A 26,214-nucleotide genomic window follows, 5' to 3' on the forward strand; every position below is an offset into this window, starting at 1 on the left:
TTCTGCCAGGCTCTGGTAATATCACCTACCCTCATTATAGGCCTGGACTGATAGTGATTCCCTACCATCACTGGTTACAGGATGCCTCACTCACCCTACCCATGTTTTTATAGTCTTGTTAGTAGACTCTCCTCAAGTGTCCTACTGTTTCTTGACAATTGACATCTGTTTCTTGAGGGGACCCTAATAGGTCCCCACAACAACCCTGATCATAAACTCCATGGGGGTAGGGAATTTAATCTCTCTTATTTGATGGTGCTATCCCAGGATCTAGAATGATGTCTATTGCACCGCAGGTTTTCCAGAAATGTTTGTTAAATTGACATACATCGTAACCACTTTCTCGCCATTAGTGACCTTTATGTTAAAGTCTATTATGATTGATTCAATACAGTTTGACCAGAATTTTTGTGCTTTTATCTGTAACTCATTAAAGAATGACAAAGAATAATAAATGTCAGGACAAAGCAAGCAAACTTGTTATGGGCACGGAAATCCAAGATGATTAACATAAAAATTTGTTGAAACAATCAGAGAATTCAGCAAGAAACAGTGTCAACATTTAAAAACCAACAGCTTGGGGCCGGCCAGTGGCCCAGCGGTTAAGTTCGCACGTTTCAGTTCTCAGGCCGGGGTTTGCTGTTTCAGATCCTGGGTGCAGATATGGCACCGCTTGGCACATCATGCTGTGGTAGGCATCCCACGTATACAGTAGAGAAAGATGGGCACAATGTTAGCTCAGGGCCAGGCTTCCTCAGCAAAAAGAGGAGGACTGGCAGTAGTTAGCTCAGGGCTAATCTTCCTCATTAAAAATAAAAAACAAAAACAGCTTTCCTATAAAGGTATGCCTAGATCCTCTCTCTCCACCCCCAGTAGAACCTCCACCCTGGGCTCCAGGGGCGCTGAGACCTGGCTCAGGTGTTGGTGAAACCGGGGCTGTAAAGGGGAGAAGTTCTAATTTTACAGCTATATAATTTCAATCCTAAATACTTCAGTCGTCATGGCTTTTTTTTCCAAAATAAAATTTACTACGTAACTCCAAAATTTTTTCACACTTCATCTAAGTAACGGTAATTTTAATATTTTCAATATCCCATCCATATTCAAGTTTCCTCAATTTGTCTACAACTGACTTACCAAAAAAAATGCTATTTCAATAGTGAGCCAATAGAGGACCACCCCTCGCATTTGGCGGCAGAGCTCAGGTTTAACCCTTAACCTTTTCCGGCTCGGGCTCGGGCTCCGGCTCGGGCTCGGAGAGAACATCACTCCCCAGGTTCCTGACAAGCGGGGGCGCTGAAACAGGGACCTCAGCAGTGGCCGCCGAGGCCTACGGGAAACGTAGTCTTGACTCCTTCTGGTTCACCGCGCGGCGCTCTGGGAAGGGGATTCCCGGCCCTCACTGCGCATGTGCAGCCGTAGCCCCGCCTCTTCTCTCGTCTTCTCCGGACTCCGCGGGAGCCGTTAGGTGCCCAGAGTCTCCTGAGAAAGTAGAGGGCGCGCCCGGGGTGAGAGTGACGGGGAGCGCTGGGGGCGGGAGTTCTCGGGTCCCCGCCGTCCCCAGCGTCGTGTGTGCGCCCGGGCGGGACCTCGGCGGGGGGCGGCCGGTGGGGGACCTCGGGCTCCCGGGGCGCAGGTGCGGCGCAGCCCGTCAGCAGCCCGACCCAGGAAAAGCCCACGTCGGCGGCGGGAGGCCGGTTGAAACGCGGACGGGGCCCGGGTCTGCGGGGCAGCCGAGCTCTGGAGCCCGAAAGGCCCAGTCAGTCCCGGCTCTGTCACCTCCAAGCAGGGGCGACAGAAGGGCCTGGGTCAGCGTGCTCATGTGGACGTGAGATTGATAGCGCCGTCTCACGGCGGGGTTTTGAGGTCCGAGTCATCGTTGTACAGTATTTAGGCGAGGGCCGGGTAGGAAGCCCTGGGTAAGGGACAGCTGCTGCCGTAGTTGGAAGTCAGTTTGTTGGTGTCGCTGGATGGCCTGATGTGCCCTCACGACCGCTTCCCCAGCAGCTGAGGCTCAGGTCGGTGGCCCGATGTGCTGGGTCAGGAGGTCGCAGCGCAGGATTTGGGTTCAAGGGCAGGTGGCTTCCCTTCAGTCTCAGGCTTTGTCTGATGTCACACCTGCCCAAGACTGGCACTGCGGCCTTCCCAGCTCTTAGGACCGTGGCCTGTCCCCACATCCCCAAGGATGTAAGGGAAGGGATGTGGATGGAATCCCACCGTGTGTCACATGTACCCTGGGGTTTCTAGTGTCTCTTCAGGTCCCTTGGATCAGACAGAGGGGCCTGGCCCCTTCTGCACTGACGGGATGTCCTTCAAGTCTGATATTGTAGTGAATTTCAAGAGTCAGATTTTGTCCCCTAAAGTGAATTTATTTCCCAGATCCACGTCCCAGTTTCCTTGAACAAATCAACCCTTGTGAGGCAGGAAGGAGGGGCCTCTGTGCAGGAGTCTTACCTGGAGGAGAGCACCCCTCTGACCTTAGACCTCTCTCCAGAGCTTCAGAGCAGAGACAGAAGAGCCCAGAAAGAGCAGGTCCTAGATTTGCAAGGTCAGAAGCCGTTCTGATCCCCTTGCCCAGAATGAGCCAGACTTGGTGATGATGCCACCTTCAGGAGCCACCACACCATGTGACAGTGGGGGGTTTGTTTGTCCCTGAGTAGAGCAGGTGAGCTGGGGTGGCCCAGGGGCAGGCTGCTCAGGAAAGGCTGCTTTGTTGGGGAGCTTCCGAGGGCAAGGTCCGGGGGACAGGGACAACCAGGCAGAGGGAGGAGGTTCTGGCTCTGGTCCCCTTAAATGGCCCCTGCTCTTTACAGAGGCTGCGCTGCTGTCAGACGTGTCCATCACCACATGTGACATTAATGACATCATCCTGATCTCGCAGGATCCCAGAATAATGATGCTTGAAGGATTTTCCAAAGTCATCTACTTGCAACTCTGTTGAAAACTTTAAAGACATTGGCCTGAAAGTTTCAGTGACTTGTCCAGGGAAACCCGGTTTGTGACAGAGTCAGAAGGAAAACTGCAGTTCCCTCTCAGATAGTCACCAAAAGCATCTTATCAAAGGGACCTTCTGAGGAATACATCCCAGCTGAAATGAACAATTAAAAATTCCTGCCTTCAAGCATCCCGTCTGTTTTCTGTGTATTTTCTGTACCAAAACGTAAATAATATTACTGAGAAAAATAGATATATGATGTATACTATTTTTCTTCCACGTTAATTTTAATGAAAGAATAGTGTCTTTTCCTTTGGTGTAGTTTAATTCAACTCATCTGTTGTTTTTCTTCCTCTCTGTTAGAAGGACACATGTGTTATTATTAAATCAATCAAGAAAAGTTTATGTTCACTCAGTAAAAAACTGCAGATGATCATTGCAGAGTCACACAAAGACAGGTGGTGCCACCTGTCTGTGATCCACTTCGTGCCTTTTCAAGGCCCAGAGGGCCCTATGTCTGGGGGAGGATGATCCCCAGCTGGGGTGCTGATGTGAGGAGGTGACTCTAGGAGCTGTGGCAGGTCAAATCTCAGGACCCCTGTCTTCTTTCTGTCCCCTCAGCTGAGCCACAGTTGTCTACACTCGCCCAGGAGCCACAGAAAGTGAACATCCCTCAGGTGAGCGCTTTCTCCGTTCCCCACTTTGTATTGTAAGGGATTTATAGGTTTAGAAGGATCCATGCATGATATGGAAAAAGGACAAATAGAAATAGATCAAGTCAATCTTGAGGGAAAATATACCCTGTTTGACTGTTAACTGTGATATTTGTTGTCAGCTTTTGTAGGTGACCTTGTCAGGGTAAGTAGGTTTCCTCCAGATACCAGTTTGCTGAGATTTCATATTAGTCATGACTGTGCAATGCATTATATTGATTCCCTTTGTGCAGCTATTGGAATAAAGCTATAGTTTTATTTCCTTCCATCTATAAATACTGTAAATGGTACAGTGGGTTTTCTAATATGAACTTGAATTCCTGTGTAGACGGTAGTTGCTAAGTTGCTTCTTACATATTTTCCTACGGCTTTTTGCTAATACTATATTTAGAATTTTTGTTTCTGTATCCACAGGTCAGATTAGACTGTACTTTCTAGTTTCTCTGTCCAGTTATGGTATCAAGGTCATAGTCTCATAAAAGAAAATGGTCATGCTCCTTTTCTTTTCTAATAATTTAGATAAGAAAATTGTTATGTGTAGCTTTTGTGAAACTCGTCTGTGAGTTTGAGCCTTATGAAGACTTTTTGCTTGAAGAGTTTGATTATCAATTTATTCATCATAAGTCTATACTAGATTTGTATTCTTTTCTTGGTATGACTTTGGTCATTACATTTTCATAGAAAACTGTTCATTTTTATGTGTGTTTTTCAGTGTATTTTCATGAATTGATTGATAGAATTCTCTTAAGATTTCAGTCTTTTGGGACCAGTCCCATGCCCAAGTGGTTAAGGTCACACGCTCTGCTGCGGTAGCTTAGGGTTTTGGTGGTTTGGATCCTGGGTGCGGGCATTGCACCGCTCGTCAGGCCACATTGAGGTGGTATCCCACATGCCACAACTAGAAGGACCTGCAACTAAGATATACAACTACATACCGGGGGGATTTGGGGAGATAAAGCAGCAGAAAAAAAAAAAAAGATTGGCAACAGTTGTTAGCTCAGGTGCCAATCTTTAAAAAAAAAAAAAAAAAGATTTCAGTCTTTTATCCATAATTTTCTTTTTTGATCAGCTTTTAAATTGTGTTTTAGTATAAAGCTGCTAATCAGAAAAGGACAAAATGTGTTCTAGTTGGCCCAATCTGAAACCTAGAATTTCAGCTTCGGAGGGTCTTCATATTTTATGCTGGCAGCAAACTCTAAACATCGGGAGTAGAGGAATGTGCCCTTGCCATGTTTGTGTTCTCTGGCTCTGCACAGCCCCCAGTCAGCACCATTTGCTGACAAGACTATCCTTTCTCCATTGAATTACCTTGGCACCTCTGTGGGAAGTCAGCCAGCAATGTATGTATGGTCTGTTTCAGACTCTGTTCACTTCTTTTTTTTTTTAATTTTGCCATCCCTGATGGTACCTTTGGTACTTCTGTTGTAGAGGGCATCCTAGGCTGGTAGACTGGTCTTTTTTTTTTTTAAATTGGCATCTGAGCTAACAACTGTTGCCAATCTTCTTCTTCTTTTTTTTTTTCTTCTTCTTCTCCCTAAATCCCCCCAGTACATAGTTGTATATTCCAGTTGTAGGTCCCTCTGGGTTTGCTATGTGGGACCCTGCCTCAGCATGGCCTGATGAACGCCCAGCATCCAAACCAGCAAAACCCTGGGCTGCCAAAGCTGAGTGCACGAACTTAACCACTCAGCCACAGGGCTGGCCCCTGTTCACTTCTGATGGCGTGTGTCAATCCTTTTTGTAATACCACACTGTCTTGATGAGTGTCTCTTCAGTAAGTCTTGAAATCAGGTAATACAAGTCTTCCAACTTTGTTCTTTTTAAAAATTGTTTTGGATATTCTAGGTCCTTTGCTTCTTTACAGAATGTTTTAAAAATCAGCTTTCTTATCTCAAAAGTCGGCTGAGATTTTGGTTTTCATTGCACAGACTTGGAGAATTTGTAGTGTAGATCAATTTGGGGAGAAATTACATCTTGATCATGAGTCTTCCAGTTCGTGAACACGGTATGTCTCTCCATTTAGTTCGGTAATACGGAGGGTTTAGATTTTTATCTTTCTGCGTCAAAACGAGAGTTTAGACTTACAGTTTAAAAGAATAACTCTGTCTGCTGTTTGAAAATAGACTCTAGTGGGGCAGTGGTGCAAGCAGGTACAATGTAGGAGGCCATTTCTGTAATCCTGGCAAGAAATGATGATCATAAGGCTGTTAGTTACTTTGAAGTAGTCAGGTTGTAGGTGTGATTGAGGGTAGAGCCACGAGTCTGGGAGAGTGTGTTTCCTCTCCACAACCTTGCAAATAGAGTGTGCATCAAACTTTGGATTTTTACCAGTGTGACTTACAACTGATCTCAGTTTAGTTCTGTAAGCTTTGCTTTTCTCATGAATAGGTAGGGCATCGTATTTTGTTAATAGTTCACTATAGTTCTTTGTTTTTGAACTCTTTATCCCTTATCTGTTCTCGTATTTACGTGCCGATTTTAATGACTGTATCCAGTATACCCTTATAGCCCTTTTTCTGTGAAATAAATTGCACAGTTTTCCTAGTTTCTTGTATTTTTGCCTTGCTCACGATTTAACAAAATTTTTTTTTATTATTATTTTTTCGGTGAGGAAAATTGGCCCTGAGCTAACATCTGTTGCCGTTCTTCCTCCTTTTGCTTGACGAAGATTGTCCCTAAACTAACACCGGTGCCAATCTTCCTCTATTTTATATGGGATGCCACCACAGTGTGGCTTGATGAGCGGTGTGTAGGTCTGTGCCTGGGATCTGAAACCGTGAACCCCAGGCCACTGAAGTGGAGCGCACGAACTTAACCATTACACAGCTGGGCCTGCCCTGGCATTTGATTTTTATGTTGTCAAATTTAGCATCTTTTTCTTTTCTGATTCCTGGATTTTCAGTCATAGCTGGGCATTTCCCATTCTAAAGTTGTAAAATCATTGTTCTGTGTAGTCTTCTAGAATGTGATTTTGTTTCTTGCATTTTGATCTTGAATGCATTTTATTTTATCCTGCTCTGTGGTATGAGAGAGAGATCTAACTATCTTTTCCCAGGTGGCCTCCAGCTATCCCTGTGACATTATTGTCCAGCCTTTCCTCACTTATTTGAATGATGTCACCTGTATTCAAAGAGGAAGTTTACTCTGTTAATCATTCTTCCCACCACACACGTTGTTCAGGTCTTGCTTGCTTGAAGCTTGGACGTCTTTCTGGGCTCTCTTCAGTGCCTTGCTCTTTCTGCCCACTTCTCTGTTTACATTAGATTGTGGGCTACATTGTCCTGTCTTTCTCATCTAATACGACCTTACCCTCTGTCTTGCAAAATTTGTTCATATTTTTGGGCCTTCTTCTGGGATGTTTCTCTGCAATCCTCTTTTGTTGTACTTTTATAGTAGGTTTTGTATTTTATCTGAGTGCGTTTTTGGAGGCAGGGCTTGTAAATGTGTGTGCTCAGGCTATTCCCTTGAACTAGAAGCGTCATTTATCCTTCTAATTGTCTCTTCTCTTAATGTCCAGTACTTTAATCTTTCTACTTTCTCATTCCACCATTTAGAATTTTTTTCTCAGCCTTCAAGGCTTATTCAATTTCTGCTTGCGTCTTCAATTTTACTATTTCCCTGAATTCTGTATTTGGTGCCTTTTCTCTCCTCAGTTTCTATGTCCTTTCTGACCCAGCCCTTTTTCTCTGATGACTTCAGTTACCATCTAAATGACTAAAGTCTCCTAAATTCTAGTGACCCAACCGCTGACTCTTATTTATTCTTCTGGTCTCTGTGTATGGCATCAGCATCCACCCATTTGCTTGTGGAGCATCTCTGTGTAGTTGCACAAGAAAATAATGACCAGGTTTTGTTTTCTCTAAGAATTAGTTTCCCATTCTTTATCTTTGTTGCTTTGCCTTAATATCGTAATTTCTTAAATTAGATCTTTTGTTTTGCTGCTTAAGACCTTGTCCACTATTCATGTAGAGCAGTGGTTGCTAGCTGCAGTCAGTTTTGCTCCCCAGGAGACATTTGGCAATGTTTGGAGATAGTTTTAATTGTTACAACTGGGGATGCTGCTGGCAACCAATCAGTAGAAGACAAGGATACTGAAAAAGATCGTAAAATATACAGCACAGTCTTCCACAAAAATAGCATCGTCTGGTCCACAGTGTTCGTAATGCCATGTTGAAGAAATCCTGTTCTAGAGCATTACTCCTGAAATAAAAATCTGGTGATGTGTAATGTCTCCCTGGGCTTACATGGGTCTCTTATTGGTTTCCTATTTCCCCAGCAGAGATCTCCGGTCTGGAGTGTGTATACTCTGCAGAGTGCTCAGCATAATCCATTGGTGTATGGGAAATATATACAAGAATCCTATTTATAATAACTTTACCTAAAAAAGTAAGGCATTAAGGTTTCTCATTATTCTATTAAGCGACAATATATGTGTATAAAATAAAAATAAATGTAAATAAATCGGCATGAGAATAATTTTTTTTTACTGATGATGTACATCTCCTCAAAGTATAAGACAGAATTAGGGCCCCGTGATTGTCATCCTTTATAGCATTTTGTTTTAAATTGTGAACAGTAAACATAGTAAGACTTAGTTTCTAAAAGTCTTCTCTATGTCACTGCTTCTGGACCCTCACATTGATTAGAAATGTGCTGTTGCAGGTGTCAGTGTCATTCAAGGACGTGCCTATGGAGTTCCCCAGGAGGAGTGGCCGCAGGTGGAGTCTGCACAGAGGACCCTGTACAGAGACGTGGTGATGCTGGAGAACTACAGTGGCCTTGTCTCGGTGGGTGAGCAGACCTTACCATGTGACTCCCTTTAGTCTGCAGATTTTGTGTTTTCTTTTTTAACTATTAACCAATTTTGTCGAGGTGTGTATAAGAAAAAATAAAACTCAGCACTTTTCAGTGTACAAGTGAGTGCGTTTTCAAAAATGATATAGTAGATGACCATCATCAAAATCATGATTTGGAATATTTCCATCATGCCAAAAACATTCTTGTACTACTTTGCGGTAAGTCCCCTCCCTCCACCCCTACCTCTCAGATGCCTGAGAGCAATCACTGGTCTGTTTTCTGTTGCGGTAGTTTTGCCTTTTCTCCACTTTCATATCAGTGGAATCACAGACTCTTTTTGTACATGAGAAAGATTGGCTCTGAGCTAACATCTGTTGCCAATCCTCCTCTTTTTACTTGAGGAAGATTTTAGTTGAGCTAACATCTGTGCCAATCTTCCTCTATTTTATGTGGGATGCCACCACAGCGTGGCTTGATGAGTGGTGCTAGGTCCATGCCTGGTATCCGAACCCATGAACCCCAGGCCACCAAAGCAGAGCAAACTTAACCACTATGCCACTGGGCCAGCACCGAGTATAGACTGTCTTTTGTCTGGCTTCTTTTATTCAGCAGAATGCTTTTGAGACTCATGTATGTGTGTGAATCACTAGTTTCTTCTTTCTGTTCTGAGTAGTGTTCCCTTGTGTGCATGAACCACAGTTTGTTTTCCTTTCAGTTGATGGACACATGGGATTTTTTCCATTTGGGGCGATTATGAATAAAACTTCAATGAATATTTACATACAGTTTTTTGTGTTGACACGTTTTCATTGCTTGTATAAGCACCTAGGAGTGGGCTTGCTGGGTCTTCTGGTAAGTTTATATGTAACTGTGTGAGACGCTACGAATGTGTCCAAGCTGGCTCTACTGTTTTTCATGCCTATAAGTAATGTCTGAGAGTTCTCATTGCTCTCTCATTACCAACAGATGCTTTGGTAAGTCTTAATATTTTTAACCATTCTGGTTAGTGTCTGGTTGTATCTTACTGAGTTTTAATTTGTGTTTCCTTGGTGAATGTGTTGAACTTCTTTTCATTTGCTTTTTAACCATTTATAATCTCCTTTAATTAAGTGTCTGATCAAATATTTAGCCCATTTTTTACTGTGTTTACTTTGTTTTGGTCTTACTGTTGAGTTGAAGAAGTTCAGGCCTTTATCAAATATATTTTTGCAAACCTTTTTCTCCATCTCTAGCTTGCCTTTAAGAAGAAAAAGTTTTCAGGTTGCTTTTGGCTTTTACATATACTCTTTAAATAACTTTTTATGTGACATAATTGATTCACAGGAATTAGCACAGTTGTATCCTTCACAAGTTTCCCCCACTGGTTATGTCTTAGATAACCATAATATAGTCTCAACAGCAGTAAACAGACACTGGTACAATGTGTGTGAATAGCTTAGTGCCATTTTATCACATGTGGAGATGGGTGTAACCACCACCACAATCAAGATACAGAATTCTTCTATCACCACAAAGGGTTCTCTCGTGCTGCCTCCTTATAATCATACCTGTCCTTTTCCCACACCTTCGCTAATCCTGCCCACTACTTATTAGGTCTTCATCTCTATAATTTTTCCCTTTCAAGGACGTTATATAAATGGAATCATAGAGTATTTGATGTGAGATTGAGATCAATCCAAGTTGTAGTGTGTATCACTTGTTTATTTCTTTTATTACTACATAGTGTTTCACTGTGTGAATGTGTTGTAGTTTGTTTAGCCATTCATCTGTTGAACTTCTTGGTTCTTTCTTGTCTTGGGCTTTAGTGAATAAAGCTGCTGTGAACGTTCATGTTCAGGTTTTTAGGTGAACATAAATTATTGTTTCTCTGGGATAAATGCCCAGGAGTGTGATTGGTGTTGTATGGCAAGTATATATTTTGTTCTTTAAGAAACTGCCAAACTATTTTTCAGAGTGGCAGTACCATTTTGCATTTCCACCAGCATTGTATGAGAAATCCAGTTATTTCCTGTCCTTCCTAGTACTTGGTACTGCCACTATTTTTTGTATTTGTGGTTGTAATAGGTGTATAGTGATATCTCCTCATGGTCTTAATTTGCATTTCCTTAATGGCTACTGGTGTTAAATATCTTTTCATGTGTTCATATGCCATCTATATATCCTTAGACAGTAAGATGTCTGTTCATGGCTTTTGTGCTTTTTTTCCATCTTTATTGACACATAATGACAAATAAAAATTGTATATATTTCAAGTGTACAACTTGATCTTTTGATATAGGTATACATTATGAATTAATTGCCACCATCAAGCTAATTAACATATCCATCACCTGACATAGTTACCTTTATTTCTTTGTGGTGAGAATACTTAAGATCTATCCTCTTGGTAAATGTCAGGAATATAGTACAGTACTGTTAGCTATAGTCACATTGCTGTACATGAGATCTTCATAGCTTACTCATCTTGCATAACTGAACTTTGTGTCCCATTTCCCATGTCTGCAGCCCCTGGAAACCAGCGTTCTACTTTCTGTTTCTGTGAGTTTGACTGTTTTAGATTGCACTGAGATCCCACAGTATTTATCTTTCTGTGACTGGCTTATTTCCCTTAGTGTAATGGCCTCAAAGTTTATCCATGTTGGTGCAAATGTCAGGATTTCTGTCTTTTCTTTTTGGCTGAATAATATTCCATTGTGGATATATATACCACATCTTCTTTACTCATTCATCCATCAGCAGACATTTAGATTATTACCGTATCTTGGCTGTTGTGATTAATGCTACAATGAACGTGGGAGTGCAGATATCTCTTTGAGATCTTGATTTTTTTTTCCCTTTGGATATATACCCACAAGTGGAATTGGTGGATCATAGGGTAGTTTTATTTTTAGGTGTTTTTTGTTTTTATTTTATTTTTTCCTTTTTCTCCCCAAAGCCCCCCAGTACATAGTTGTATATTCTTCATTGTGGGTCCTTCTAGTTGTGGCATGTGGGACGCTGCCTCAGCGTGGTTTGATGAGCAGTGCCTTGTCCGCGCCCAGGATTGGAACCAACGAAACACTGGGCCTCCTGCAGCGGAGTGCGTGAACTTAACCTCTCGGCCACGGGGCCAGCCCCTTACTTTTAGTTTTTTGAAGAACCTTCATACTGTCTTCCAGATGGCTCTACCAATGGAGATTCCCATCAACAGTGTCCAAGGATTCTGTTTTCTCCACATCCTCAGCAATACTTGTTGTCTTTTGTCTTTTGGTAATCACCATTGTCTAAGGTGTGAGGTGATATCTCACTCTGGTTTTGATTTGCATTTCTCTGAGGATTAGTGATGTTGAGCATATTTTCATAAACTTGTTGGCCATTTGTATAGCTTTTGAGAAATGTCAACCTAGATCCTTTGCCTCCTTTTTTAATCTGGTTATTTGCTTTTTAGCTATTGAGTTGTATGATTTCCTTATGTATTTTGGATATTAACCCTTATAATTATTATTATAATTTGCACATATTTTCTCCCGGTGTCTAAGTTGCCTTTTCACTCCGTTGATTATTTCCTTGGCTGTACAGAAACGTTTTACTTTGATGCAATCTCACTTGTTTATTTTGGCTTTTATTGCCTGTACTTTTAGTGTCATATCCAAAAACCATTCCCAAGACTGATATCAAGGAGGTTTTTCCCTCTGTTTTCTTCTAGGAGTTGCCAAAGTCAACAATGACTTCCTTACAGCTAAACCTGATAGACACCTTTCCATCTTTGTCTCACTTGACCTCACAGCAGCTGTGGATGATGATAACATCCTCTTAGAGACACTCTACTAAACTTTGAGAACTCAGTAGTCTCCTGGTTTTTCTCCTGTGTATGTTCAGTTGTAGTACATTGTCTTGGATTTTACAAAGGTGCCCAAAACTCAGCACTCCTCAACTAAACTCGCAGTCTTTCTCTGCAGATACTTTTTCTCCTATGTCCTCCTTCAAAATGAATGCCTCCAATTTGCATGGATGCTAAAGCTAAAGACTCAAGCAACATCTTTGAATCTTCCCTCTCCCTTAGTATCCAATCTCTCATCCCACCACCAACCAGTCAGTGCTGATTATTACAGTCTCTAAACAGCTCTCAAGTAGTTTCACTTTTCTGCATCCTTTCTGAAACCACCCTCGTCCTAGTAACCAGCCAAATAACTGAATTATCTTAATGACCTCAGGCTTCTGAGCCTCGATATCCAGCTTCCTAAAATGGGGCAGTTAGAATGAACACCAAGTTTCTTCCTTCTCTATATTCTGTGATTATAAGAATTTAAAGCTAAGGAGAGGCTCAGGGCAAAACCAATTCCAGTGCTTTGGGAGACGATCTCACTTTCTCCATTTATTTATTTATTTATTCATTAATTTTTGTATCCTTTCTTCCTTGCTTCCTTAATCCCTCCCTCTGTCTCAGAGCATGCAAACTTAACTACTCAGCTGTTGGGCCAGCCCCACACTTTCTCCATTTAAATTAACTCTTGGGGTGACCGAGACTGTGCCTCATATCCTCCCATAGCACTGCTTTATAGGAGAGTCTCAGGGTCTTCATGACAACTTATAATGAGGCTCTTTTTCTTAAATAGGAATCTGCTTTATGCCACGTTTTGGACTCTAGAAAATATTTTGAAATCAGATTCTAATGTTGGTAACAGCTTTACCTTGCTTTGTTAATTTGTCTGAAAGCTCCTGTTGAAAATAAATGTCACATGTGGAACAAAAAAGTCCTGTGTAAAAATTTAGTCCATCTTTGTTCACTCCCTCTTGAGAGTATATAAAAAAACCTGCATAACAGGAGAGTGTTGATGGAGATTAGGATGAGGGGCAGTGATGATGGAGTTTGGTTGTTTTTCAGCAGTAGTAAGGTCAAAATAAAAGCATAATAAAAGAAGAGTAAAAGATTTAGGTCAGAGCTTTCTATGAAAAAAATTAAAAACCATAAGCAGATGGAAAAAGTTGCAATACAATATGGCAGATTCCACTAATCAGTTTAATAGACGGCCATTTTAATGGCAGAGAGAGTAGAATGCAAAGTGAGAAGTTGGAAAATGTCAAGGAGGCAAGAGCCAGAAAAGTGAGGGGGTCCCTTCCTGCCCTGAGAATTCTTTTGGTTCTGAAGTGTGTGAGCCCAGCTGAGTGAAGACCTGGGGAGGATATAATAGATGCTCTAAAAGGGGCATCCATCAGCTGCAGGAAGATGTGCCGTCTGTCCCCAAAGCTCATTAGCAGATTGGTCATTACTCTCATTAAGAATTCATTTTCTGATTCCAGGGATAGAACTCTCCTCTACTTGATTCGGCTTTCACACAAAAACACAGACTCACCTGGTGTGGATAAAACACAGGTACCCATTACTGCTGCCTCCCATCTTCCCAGGACCCAGTGGGAAGGAAAAGGGAGGTTCTCTAGCCAAGAGTGGAGGTAAGGGTGGAGTTTTCCAGCTCTCCAAGCTGGGTGCAGGTCCCACGAATAGGGGAGAAGTGCAATGCCATCTTTTTTTTGTTTTTTGTTTTTTTTGAGGAACATTAACCCTGAGCTAACATCTGCCGCCAATCCTCCTCTTTTTGCTGAGGAAGACTGGCTCTGAGCTAACATCTGCCCATCTTCCTCTACTTTATATGTGGGACGCCTGCCACAGCATGGTTTGCTGAGCAGTGCCATGTCCGCACCTGGGATGTGAACCGGAGAACCCTAGGCTGCCGAAGCAGAAGGTGTGCACTTAACGGCTGTGCCACCGGGCGGGCCCCACCATCTTGCTGGCAGCCTGAGACCTTGGGCAAACTGGGTCCTTCTGATCTGGTTAGGGAAGAGACAGTACTTCCAAGCCACTGCAGCAGGGCAACAGCAGCATCACAGATCAGATGAGGATCCTGTACCTCAGGGCCTCCCAAGGAGAGAGCGTTTGGGCTCCTACCATTTCTTGGGCTAACTGGTGCCTGGCCCTTTGGAAAATGCCCAGTCATCCCAGGGCTAGACTTCGAAGGAAAAGTAACTTGCCATTCCCCTTAAAATATGTAACTAAAAGCTATCTACACTTTTATGTTTTAAATATACTGTTGGGGCTTCATTTCAAACTGGTATACTGTAAAACTGTTTCAGATAGCTTTAAATCCAAGGCAGGGGCTTTCAAACTCTTTTGACAGCAACTCACAAAAAAAATATGAAGTAATTTTTATATAAAGCAGTATACACACACACCTGCACGAAGCTAACACAAAAGTTTTATGAAACTTTACTTCCCTTTATTACATGTGATGTACTCTAATATTATTTATTCCATTTTATTTCATTGTTTATTAAGTGCTTGTCACAATCCAGTCATGGGTCAGGACCTGCAGTTTGAAAAACACTCCTCTGAAATTATGGGTTGGATTCATATCTCTGTGTTGGGAGGCTCAGCTGTGAAGACAACTGAAGTCTCTGACGGCATTGGGATGTTTCATTCCAGAAAGGAGACAATGCAATGCTCATCCCCCCTTTCTCCCTCCCCACTTCCTTGGTGCCCTTCTGAGGTGGGGCTGCTCAGTCCTTCCCCCAGGGAGGCTTACCAAGGCCAAGTGAGCCAGAAGGGGCTGCTGCCAGAGATGCTGCTGATCCGGCTCCTTCTCACCTCGCTTCCCCTCTGCCAGGCTTTTCTTGACAGCACCTCTTCCTGATGAGGTTAGAATTACCACTCTGTAGCAGAGGACACGTGCAGCAGCAAGCATCCAGTTGATTCACTAGTTACCCTCTGCCTGTGCTGGGCTGTGATGTGCCATTATCTTCCTGCTCCCATTTTACACTTCACACACCAGCTTTCTCTCCAGTTAGTTGATCACTAACCACTTTGAATATCAGGACCATCGGCTCATTTATTTTTTCTGTTTCAAAGGATGGTGCTGGTGTGCACAGTGAGCAGTCATGTTAATTTCCACACTTGCTGAGGCATCTAAGTGTGATCTGCCTATCACGGTGCTGACTTGAATGAAAGGTTCTTATTGTGATCATTAGTCAGCATTTATGTAGCTCCTCATGACAACCCATTATTCCTCACAGTACCTGTCACAGTGATCAGTGTGAGCAACCCCCATTGTAGAGGCAGTAATTCAGTGGTCCTAGAGAGGTTTTAGCAATATCTCTAAAGAACACAACGTGAGTAGCCACAGAACTGTGCCTGGCCTGGACCCCCCTGTGGCTGGCCTGGAGCCCCCTCCCTCTAGCATACTTGGTGAGTTCACTCATTCCATTCTCTGGTTAGCAGACCTCCACAGGGTGGGCTCCTCTTGCAGGTTGCAGCTCAGATACTCTGAGATGCCTTTCTGGGCGACCTTATCTACAGCAGCATCCTCTCCCCAGGGCTCTATCACATTCCTGTGTTTATGGACTTCACAGAGCTTAGTGCTACCTGAAGTTATCTTGTTTATGTGTTTGTGTTCTTGTTTGTTGTTTGTCTGCACTGTTCAGGAAGGTCATCTACATGAGAGTAGCAGTCTTGCCTGGGTTGTTCATTGCTGTAGCCATCCTCTTTGTTGAAAGTACCTGGCATACAGTAGGTGCTCAATGATGTTTGTTGAGAGAATGACAGTGACAGGCCCTATAAATACTGTTACTCACATGTCATTTCCTTTGTCTTTTCATCTCTTTCTGGACTTTCTGGCCATAGTCACACAGTCAGTTATTCTCAGTTATCCTGGAGCTAATGATCTAATTTGTGGATGGCCCGGGTCCTTGGCTTCCTTCCCTCCTTGGCTTCGTCTCTGGAGATTTCTCCAGATCTTTCAGTCATTTCTGCCTTTAGTTGAGTGGGGTCAAGAAAAGAGTAGGGAGATGAAAGTACTATTAGACAGTTTTACTATTTCTAATAACTTTAGAAAGGTACAAAGTTGAAATTAATTGATTTCTAAGATTTCTTTTTAACTTTGTGGATTTCAAAAAATTCATGTTTTTTATACACAATACAGTGAAAAGTGCATTGAAGAAGTTAAAATCACTGTATAAATGTAAGATATAATTATGTGTGCATGTAGTCCCATTAAGCTTGGTGATTGAGAGCTGGTTATACATTTAAGGTTTAATTAGTTTTCATAGAACAGTAGCTCACGTTGCTGTAATGGATAGGGCCAGATAAGGGCTTAGAAAATGTGCCTTTGGTTGATTTTCTTTTTCAACCATCAAACCAAGATTAGGCTTGAAGGCCCTTCAAATCCTAATGTACACCTGAAATTACACAATGTTATAAAGCAACATGGTGTCAATAAAATAATCATATTAAAAAACGGTTGAAGTAAGAATACACAGAAGTTAAAGTAAGAATAGTCAAGTGGCCCTAAGCATTTGAATTTTCTTGCTTCAAATTTTGGATGATTAAAATACAATTTCCCCTGCAAAATCTTAGACTTATTTTGGAAGAAAGACCCTCTGGATAATCTAAAAATGAAGTTTTCTATTTAAAAGTTGTTTTTAATGTTCCTTAGAGCCCTGTGTGCAACCAGATAATGGGGTTGCCTTTTTGTTTTAAACATAAGGAATCAATGACTTATATTTGATAACATGTGCTGTTGCCTTTGGTCCTCCCTACAACTCTGCCCATGGCTATTATTGTTGCCAATTTATAGATGGAAGAATGGAAGCAAAGCTGTTAAGTGCCTTTCCCAAGGTCTTAGAAGAAGTCAGCAAGAAGATGGTCTGGCTCAAGTCTCCTGACTCCAGTTTACTATTCCCCACAATAATGTTGGAGAACCGCTTTGGGAAGGAAAGACTCATTCCTAGTACTGTTGTCACACCACCAAGCTTCAGAAGTCAGGCAGATATTTTACTTTATGGTTAAATTGGTCACATTTACTCCATGTGTACCTACATTCTGGGCCCTGTGCTTTGCCCTGGGAGAATTCAGAGAAAGTAAAAGACTTAGACTTCCCTGGCTCTTACCACCCAGTGGGTGTGGGAGACACACACATACAAATGTGGCTGTAACACAAGGGTAGGGAGGTCGGACATGCATTGAGAGATACAAGATGGACTTGGCATGAATAAGATTTAACTGAGGTGAGACTGAGAAGAGTCGAGGGGAATGGAGTGTCAATCAAATTTTATCCACCTACAATTTTAGTGTTCAAATTTTATCTACCGTGGCAAGCAGTTAGTAGATAATGTTTTAAAATTACTTTTAAGTAGAAGTATTCACCTATTAGTTATATAAGTAGAAGTAAATGCAAGAAGAACTACACTAGAAATGGCTAATGTGGTTTCAGTGGGGAAAGGAACTGGGGGGATAGGAAGGATTGGGGTTGTGAGGTGGGAGAGGGCCTGTTGTGGCTCTTTGTAAACCCTTCAGTACTATTTGATTTTAAAGGCACAGGTATGAATTACTTAGATAAATATTATTATGGCGGACTGGAATTGGCCCCCCCAAGATATTTCTCTTGGTGTGAGGATTATTTTGGCCTGGTTACTTTCAAAAACTGGAGACAGGAAAGAAACTCTGAAAAGTAGAATTTACTTACCTTTTGTTAAGAGACATTTACATTGTAAAGGAAATCTCCATCTGTAAAGGTGTCTCCTTCTCTGTACCAGTAAGGAGGGATGATCTTATCTCTAGAAACTTAGCAATGTGGAAGGCAAGGACTCAAGTCTGCATAATAACCTGACTCTTGTTTACTGTACTTGTGTGGTAATCTCCCATGATCAACTCCCCCCACCCCCAACATCCTCCTTTGTCTTTAGCTGAAGATGATATTTAAGGTGGTGGCTTCAGCCATTTTGGCGAGTTGCTCAGGTTGCCTGAGCCTCTCCCGTGTATACATGTTATAAAGCTTTGTTTAATTTTCTCCTGTTATTCTGTCTCATGTGAATTTAATTCATTCTCCAGCCAGAAGAACCCAGAGCGGGTAGAGGAAATGTGTTCCTCACCTACATTATTAAGTGGGCTTTAAAGAATGAGTAAGGTTTCTACAAGGAGAGGGAGGAGAGGGGGCATTCCTAGCAGAGGACCCAACGTTAACACAGAAGAAGCAGGAGAGCAGAGGGAGGAGCAGGTAACCCATGAGGATGACAGTGTGGAACACACCTCCAGGGATAGGGACACATGAGCTGGTGCTCGACTGCAGAGGGGCTTGGATAGAAGGACATGCACACACACTCACGTGGTTGTTGGCAGGAAGGCGGTCAAGGGTGCTGGGCGAAGGGGTGATATGTTCAGCACTGAGCTCTATGTACAGCAGTGGTTCTCGCCTTGGAGGTTACCTGCTTGTTGAAACAAAATTACTGGGCCCCACCCCACAGCCAGAGTTCCTTCCTGAGTAGGTCCAGGGTGAGGGCCAAGGATTTCCATTTCTGATGAGTTCCAGGCAATACTAATGCTGTTGGTCTGGGAACCACAACTTGACAACTGGTAACAGAGTAATCTAGCAACAAGGAGAAGTTGAGACTAGAATAGTGCAAGAATGGAGGTCAAGGGACTGTTCCACCAGGACAGAGCAGAAGGAATGGGGCCCTGATGGGGAGCTGGTGGGAAAGTACAGAATAGTGATCAAGAGAACAGACCAACTGCTTAAAGGACAGGGGACCGTAGAACCATTGTTCTGGGTCATGTCAAATCAGAAACCACCACTAAATCCCCAGTGTCTGTGCCAGGTACACGAGAAGCACCCAAAATTCATTTTTTAAATCACAATCCTGTCTAGAAATTAAGCTGTGAGTTTTATCTTACTTTCCCTTCCTCTCACATCACTAACCTCAGTCTGGTGCAATTTAGGTGGCAAAGGCATCTTCCAGGGAGAGCATCCATATGTGCACCTTGTCAGAAAGTATATCTATCTGTATATGTAAAATCATGCTAAAACTGATTTCCTTATTATTTCATTTTATTACATCCTCATAGCTAAATACTGTTTAAAATAAATACAGAGTACAGGAAGCATCCATCTCTACCAAGTGGGGCAAAAAATGATTAACTCTCTATACCATAGAAATACTCCATGAAAACATAGAGGAATCCTTGAACCAACCAACATTCACTGAGCATCTATCACCTGAAGAGCACCGTGGATGTGCTTGGATACAAAGATGAATAAAACATGGGTCCATTCCAGTTCAACATCTAGCAGTCTTTGTCCTGTTCTCTTAAATCTGCCTTGGATTTTGTTCATAACAGAAATTCCAAAGCAGGCCAGAAGAAGATAGTTAGCTTTTCTAAATTGACCACCTCTGTCGTCTAATTATTCCACTGAGGAGAACACTTGCTCCTGGATTATTTCACTGAGCTGACACACACAGACAGTCTGGGGAGCATCCAGCCCCTGTTTACTCCCCGGTCTTTAAGTCTAGTGAGCATTTTATCGCTTACACCTTTTGATGCCAGAGGGTGCAACCTGGGGTTTTGGAAATACCATTTCCTTTACTACCTCCTCCAATAACAGGGTCACTTCAGGACCAGTGAGTGGTTGGCACTAGGACGTGTTTCCTAGAAGTACTAATAATTCTGGAGAGGAGAAAGTATTTTCACAGCTGCAGCTCTGGGTGCCAAACTTTCTACTGTCAGTGAGAATCATGTCCCACTGAAACTATAGAAGTGGAACTGACCCTCAAAGGGATAAGGTGACAGGGAGTGGTGTTTACTTGAGTCAGAGAGCAACCAAAATTGACTTCTGCAGCTGGAAAAAACAAAGACAAGGGTTAAAGATCAACTTCCTCTTTAATTTTGGCTAATCAGCAGCCCAAGTGGCCTTTCTCAAATGTTTCGGGTCTGCTGACTCTTGCAACTCTATAAAAGACCCCATATGTTGTATGAACCTAGACCTCCTGGGCACTGGAGGGAAACAAAAGAAAAAATTTTCCATCTCAGAATTAATGAAATCATCCAATGCACCCAGCTCTCCCTGCCCCAACCTCAACCTCATCCATCTCCAAATCTTAGGAATTTTGTTAAATACCACTCCCATCCATCCTCATCACTCCACCTTGGCCCCGACCAGCATATTCTATGCTGACGTCATCTCTCGTAGATCACTGCAGTAGCCTTCTCACTGGCCTCTCCCATCCTGTTTATCCCCCTCCAAACCATTCTTCACCTTAAATCACAGTAACTCATTAATTCACGGTATTTATTCATGGTAATTCACTCACGGTAATCTTTTGGAAACTCAAATAATACTACTAAAATTGGAATACCCTACACACACACATAAATCCTAACTTAAAATTTTCCCCTGGCCTTCCCATTGCTCCAAAGACTTAACTAGTTGATTTGCCCCAGAGAGATCGGCATAATCTGTGCCCCCTGTGCTTTTCCCTCTTGTTGCATCACATTCCTCCCTCCACACTGTCTGCTCCCATCACCCAGAGTCCCCTGCCCGGAGCACTCCTCCCTCCCTGCTTTGCCTAGTTGTCTCCTACTCCCCTTTTACCTCTTAACCTTTATCAGCTCCTGAGAGACGCTTGAGGAAGACCCTCTCCTCCCTGGTTAAGCCAGATCCCCATGTTTTAAACTCCCTTGGCACCATCAACCAGCTCATGAACCCCTCATAGAATGTAATACAGGACATTTACATGAACTTGTGTGATTATCTAATTTCTGCTTGGTCTGCTCACTAGACTGTAAGATCCAGGAAGGCAGGAACTCTACCTCTTTTTGCTTTTCCTTGTATTCCAGAGTCTAGCACAGTGTCTGGCACATAGTGGGTACTAAATAAATGTATTTGTTAGGAAGGAAGGAAGGACGTAGTGGAAAATTGATAGTTCTAAAATGATAAAGAGGAGGTCTAGCATTTTAAGGGAATGGTAATCATAGGTGACACCTGTTAAACTTCTGAGGTTAGAAATTTAACTGTTCTAACTGTTCAGAGCTCTTTACTTGCTCATTCCAGTTCTCGGGGCCAACCCTGTTAGCACGTATTAGTATCTCCATACTTAATAGATGAGATCTGAGACTTAGGTTACTTGTGCAAGGCCAGGTAGCCAGTACAAGGTGAAGACTTAACAGTCATCAATATTGTTACTCTATTTATTACTGTGATCACCTCGGTGGAGTTCCCTCAAGTTCCCTCCGGAAAGGAGCAGTGTCTGGCAGATGCAGCCCCGCCTCCAGACCTCCAAGCATCTTTTGAGGCCGGGCCCTGAGTCTGGGTTCAGGCTGAGAAGGCACGAGGCCTGGCTGGCCTGGATGGAAATGGCAGAGGGAGGGAAGGACCCTTTGGGCAGGGCAGGGGGTAAGGTCACTTGGGCATCCAGAAACCTTGGTGAGAACCTGTCTTTGAGTTAAATCTCAACTTTTGTCTTCGAGAAGCAATGGAAACAGGATCCAGCTGGCCTGTGCTGCCATCATTAAGCCGAACAGACCTCTCAAACAGCCTTTCAGGCCCTGCCACCGGATGTAGCCCTACCCCCAGAGCACTCTGGGCCGGGCCTCCCCTTAGGAATCCCTCCCTTTGCCTATATGTTCCTCCAGAGGATTCTGATGTCTGCTAGGTGTCCCTGGCTGTGATCAGGGAAACATGGTCTTGCTCCTCTGAGAAGGTAGATAATTAAGCCACATACTCCACACGTGGTAAAAGTGTTGTGAATTGGAAAGCAAGGGCAGATCCCAGCTAGGGATGATCAAGGAAAGCATTGAGGGAAAACTGTCTGTATAATGGGAAGGGAAGAGGGGATGGGGATTGTATTTTTGTTTTGTTATTATTTTCAAGTTTTTATGATGAAAATTTCCCATGTGATGACTTCTCATTCCCCTGTGGTGGTCCAGCATGTGTGCTGGAGTGAGAAGTGTGGACACATTGTAGGAAAGTGAAATCGTTGTGAGAACTTAGGCAAGAGAATTGGCTGAGAAAACAGGCACAGAAGCTCCACCGAGGCAGGGACTCTGTTTGTTGCCTCCACTGGGTGTTCCACGTGGTTAGAAGAGTGCACATGGTAACACAGGAGGAGTGACTGCAGATTCTCATGCAGTGGTGGAGCTGACCAGTAGCTGTAGAACAGACATTTATGGGGACCCAAAACTCACTCGTGTGATTTCATCCAAGAGGAATCAGCTGCTTATTCAAAGGCAGGTCTAAAAAAGGCAGACGTGGATTTTGCCAGGCAGGACAGCTGAAAGGAGAAAGGGGTAGGCAGTTTAGAGTAGCGCTGTTAAGGCCTGGGGTTAAGTGGTGGACCATAAAATTTTCCTTGAAGAGGGAGGAAATGGAGACAGCAGTTGTCAGATGGACAGGGGAAAGTATAAAGTGGCTTGTAGTTCCTGAATAGGTTGAGGAATTGGTATACCGAGGGCATAAGCTGAGAGGATAAAGGGTGGAATGTCAGACTATCTTCTTTCATAATGTGGAAGCATTCCTGGTGATAAGTTCTAGGATATGGCCGCAACTGACCTGGAATGAAGATAAAGGGCTCTGAGATGAGGAGGGGTATTCAGTGAGAGACCAGATTTTGGATGGTCTATCCACATGGATGTTGGGGCCTCTAACTGCTTCCTCCCACTTTGAGTTCCTATCCTGGGCCCCTTTCCTGTCCCGAGATCTCCACAGAATTGGCATTTCCTGCAGCTGTAAGCTTCAGTCCATGGCATGACTCTGGACAAGAAGGCAGAAGTGGGGCAGTGAGAAAGAGGGCTGTAGTAGACATCTGTTTTGTTTTTTTTGTTGTTGTTGTTGGACACCCAGCATTCACTCATCTTCTGGAAATAGTCCTTCTATTGCCCTTTGGGGAACTAACTCAGTTCTAAGTCTCAGTTCAAGTGCACATGGAGTTGTCTGTCGTGACACTCTTACTTTAAGGGTGGGTATTTAACTCAGGCTTGGCCAAAAAGATTGGTCCATGCTTTTGGCAACAGTGATTGGTCAGGGATGGGCATGTGTCCTAACCAGAGACAATAAGACACAGTGGGATTTTTGAAGGGAGTAGTGAGAGAGACAACCCATTTTAAGCTGCACTTTAACTTGGAAGATGTAGCTACTAACTTGCCAGACAGCAAGTCTTACAGTGAAGCCAGTCCAGAATATAGAGCCAAGAAATGGATAGAAACTGAATCTTGATGGCGTCAACTGAGCCCCAGCATGAATCCTCCTGCCTGAGGGCAGCCTTACTTCCAGACTTTTTCAGGTGCCTGAATCAACAGATCCTCTTTGTATTTGCTGTCATTTATATCCAAAGAATCCCTCACAGTATAAGGGGGCTCTCCATCCCTGTCTCCCTCTCGTGTGCTAGCACATTAAATATATATTACCTTGCCTGTCGTTCAGGTCATGCCCTTCTGTAAAAAATGATAAAGAAACCTGTTTCAAAGGGTTGTAAAGATTAGACGGCATAATATACATAAAAGCATAACTTTGGGCCGGCCCAGGGGCTTAGTGGTTAAATTCGAGTGCTCTCCTTCAGCAGCCCAGGATTCACAGGTTCGGATCCCAGGTGTGGACCTAGCACCACTCATCAAGCCATGCTGTGGTGGCATCCCACATCAAATAGAGGAAGATTGGCACAGATGTTAGCTCAGGGGCAATCTTCCTCACAAAAAACAGCATAACATTGTTCCGCAACATTGAAGTGCAACAAGCAGTACTTAATCTAAATTAAATTAAATCTGGCTCAAAGCCCCATTCTAAGGAGTAAGAAGATAGCCATTATTGGTCCTTACTGGGAGCCTTTTGCCTATTTAATTTAATATTCACTGTGAAACAAATATGTAGGAAAGAACCTGTGATATTGGGTCCATCTGGGTTGCCCCTGGGATGTTCATTGTCTAAGCCCATCTGGCCAATTAACAGGCCAGTGGCTGCACAGCCTCTGTGCCAAGTGTGAGCGATGCAGTGTCTGTTGCAACTCTCAGGGTGATGGTGCTTGATGATTAGTCATCTCAGCAACATCACTTGATCCTGTTAAACCTGTGCTGTCTCCTAGAGGGCTTCCACACAGAACCCACCCACTTAAGGGACTCATCTCTGCATTTTTACTCTCAAGGCATTGGAGCCGCTGTTACCTTTAGGCTACTCTCCTTTCACCCAACACTTGTGTCAACCCCTATCTCCTCTTTCCTGGGGTCACCCAGCTAAGTCCTCCTCCCACATGACGGCCTGGACAGGACTGTAGAACAGGTGCATCACAACTTCTTTTCGGGGTCAGGAAACATGAAAGCCATTAATAACCCCTGAGACCAGAAGCCCAGAACTTCCTGTAAGACAAAAGGGGAAAGATAACATTTATTCCTTCTGGAGCCACTCTGGCAGGGAGTAGAAACAGCAATCAATAGCTTGGTAAATTATCCTGTTTCAAATGAAAGTTGCCTCAAGCTGGGCAAGAATCACTAGAGGAATATTGCCCCCTCTTGTCATTGTCAGCCCAACGCCCTCCCACAGTGAAGCATTGTTAAACTTGCATAATAGTCAGTTCCTTCCCTGCCCCCTGCTGCCCCTAGAAGGAAGGAAGAGACCCTCACTCTCATGGGAGATAAGAAGGCAGCCTCCAGAAGTCTCTGAGCTGCTACTTGGCCTCCTTAATGAAAACTGAATATGTCCTTGTAACGCCAGGAAAATAGCCTAATTTAAGGCTCTGATCCAGAGCTAATGGAAGTTCTAGAAGAAAGCCCTCAAGAGAAGAGCCCCTTCTCATAGTCTGGGCCCCTTCATTGTGACTGCAAATGGGGGCACAGTTCTCAGTGTTAATCCCCACTAAAGCTGCCTCAAGGAAGCTGATTCCCTTAGGCAACACCTGGCACAGGAGAAATTCACAATGCCTGAACCTGGGATCTGGGGTTCCTGCCCAACCCATGTTAAGTTACCAGTCAATTCATGCATTTTGTTTGTCCTGACGTTAGATTTGGAGTGTGGGCTTGAGGCTGTAAAAATTCAGGTAGCCTATTACCATTGCATTCTATGTCAGTGATAATTCTTCAGGCACCACGAAATATGTAAATGAGACCCCCCTGAAATTGCACAATGCTGTGATCCCTGGATGTGGGAACCAAGCACATGAAACCTTTTTCTAGAGAAATTGATCCTCATCTCTCCAATTACTGTTCAGCTGATAAACTTTCCTTCTTTTGATTACAGTCCTGCTTTTCCACAGGAACAGGAGTCTGGGAACAAGGAAAACAGTCCTGGAAGCAGAACAAGAGTATGGGATCACTCATGGAGAGTGCTACCATCTCATTTGGACAGGTCACTTCCTAGATGTGCTGAGTGTGCAAATTCTGTCTCGTCTCATCCAGTGTTTCTCTGAATGGAAGCAAGTATCTGGGCACCAGGTGTGACTTGTTATGTGATCCTAGCCAGTACATCAGCCCCTTTGGGCCACCACCTCCCCTTGGTTAGAAGTCCTTGGGCTGTGGGTAGATGGAAAGCATCCCAGAATGGGAGTGACATGCTCTGAGTTCCCTAGTACTGGCTTTGCCATCGATTGTGTGAGTCATTCTGATGTTCAAACTGTGAGGATCAAATTTGAAATGATGGATATGTTATATTAAATATATTAATAAGAGCAGAAATTAAACCTGTTGGGTTTAAATGCAACCTGTAGGGTTTGCTTCCTCTATAAGCCTGGCTGTCTCTGCAGGAGCTGAAGGTTGCTTCTTTAGGCTTGTTGTCTGGGAGCTAGAGCAGAGTGGAGAGACTGAGATGGAGCCAGGGTGAGCCATATTGCACCTAGCTTTTCCTCCGCTCTAAGTCTGAATACTGGCAGTGATGAGTCAGGTGGTTCTAAGGGCTCCTTTCACTTTAGCATTCATGATGACCCCACACCACCTCTACCTCCATGCCACCTTTTTCTCCTTTGGATGCTCCAACCTCTTTGACGTTTTTC

General features: G+C 43.4%; 1 protein-coding gene across 28 annotated transcripts in view; it reads left to right on the plus strand.

Annotated features, from left to right (window-relative positions):
* The first annotated feature begins 1,231 nt into the window (after positions 1–1,231).
* LOC102147868 (FERM domain-containing protein 3) overlaps positions 1,232–26,214 on the plus strand; it is a 277,621-nt gene continuing 252,638 nt past the window's right edge. For 5 of the 28 annotated variants that reach the window (XR_011431335.1, XR_011431334.1, XR_011431337.1 and 2 more), the window contains exons 1-3: positions 1,386–1,508; positions 3,557–3,612; positions 8,311–8,435. The gene's annotated coding sequence lies outside the window, so the exon portion shown is untranslated. Of the gene's footprint in view, positions 1,509–2,813; positions 3,161–3,556; positions 3,613–7,924; positions 8,035–8,310; positions 8,436–12,130; positions 13,179–13,725; positions 13,838–17,048; positions 18,269–25,466; positions 25,926–26,214 lie in introns of those variants that run through there. The other 23 variants (XR_011431322.1, XR_011431321.1, XR_011431323.1 and 20 more) reach the window with 20 other exon arrangements.

The sequence above is a fragment of the Equus caballus genome, chromosome 23 (genome assembly GCF_041296265.1).
Source record: "Equus caballus isolate H_3958 breed thoroughbred chromosome 23, TB-T2T, whole genome shotgun sequence".
NCBI lineage: Eukaryota > Metazoa > Chordata > Mammalia > Perissodactyla > Equidae > Equus > Equus caballus.